Genomic DNA, 797 nt, shown 5'->3' with positions numbered 1-797 from the left:
TTTTGTTTTGCCCCCCCCCCCCTCCCACAGAACATTCGGCCTTTATCCGTCACTGCTTTTCTTATGATTATTTGTGGAGATAATAATAACCAGTCTTTCGATGAATCTTGTATTGACAAGTGGAGAGGACGTTTCTATATGCATATGGCCATCTGGTTGGCCTTTGTCATTCACGAGCTATTAGTTGATTGTTGACGCCGTATATGTACGGTGCCTTTCAACATATATATACGCTCCAAGGTTGAAATGTTTTATCTGCTTCCATAGCTTAGATGGTAGAGCACTCGTCCTGCAAGCGAGAGACTGGGGTTCGAGTCCCCGTGGGGGGCAGTGATGGATTTTCTTCCTTGTAATCTTCATCTCCACAAATAACCAGTCTTTCGATGAATCTTGCACAAGTTATCATTTGTGTGCTCCTTTGATGATGATTACGATGACGACTATAGTCGATACTCGCGACTCGGAAAAGGTTGGAGACCTCTGAGAGTTATATGAAAACTTTAGGTGGTACCCCGAAATGTGAGAAAATGACCGGAAAAAAGATTGCCAAATCTATTGTTCAATCACTTTGGTTTCCCCCCCCCTCCCTCGAACGAAATTTCCGGCTACGCCCCTGCTGTTTGTTCTAACCCCTCTTCGCATGTGCATTTTTCAGGTGCAAGCGATTGAATTCAAGTCTGAATTCTTTTTCTTTTTGGGGGGGAGGTGATTGGCATGCATTGTTCTCTCGTTATCGAACGACATTGTGAGTGCTATAGTGGTTTGTCTGTGGTCAATATGGTAGTCATAGACAGTGC

At 44.0% G+C, this 797-nt stretch overlaps 1 non-coding gene across 1 annotated transcript; it reads left to right on the top strand.

Moving 5' to 3' along the window:
* The first annotated feature begins 257 nt into the window (after nt 1-257).
* Nucleotides 258-330, top strand: TRNAA-UGC (transfer RNA alanine (anticodon UGC)). Its single transcript has one exon. It is a non-coding gene; the product is annotated as a tRNA-Ala (tRNA).
* Nucleotides 331-797: the final 467 nt, after the last annotated feature.

The sequence above is a fragment of the Pholcus phalangioides genome, unplaced genomic scaffold (genome assembly GCF_987345545.1).
Source record: "Pholcus phalangioides strain wild (caught in Gottingen) unplaced genomic scaffold, Ppha-v1.0 ptg000042l_1, whole genome shotgun sequence".
Taxonomy (NCBI): Eukaryota; Metazoa; Arthropoda; class Arachnida; order Araneae; family Pholcidae; genus Pholcus; species Pholcus phalangioides.
This window is presented reverse-complemented; position numbering and strand designations above follow the sequence as displayed.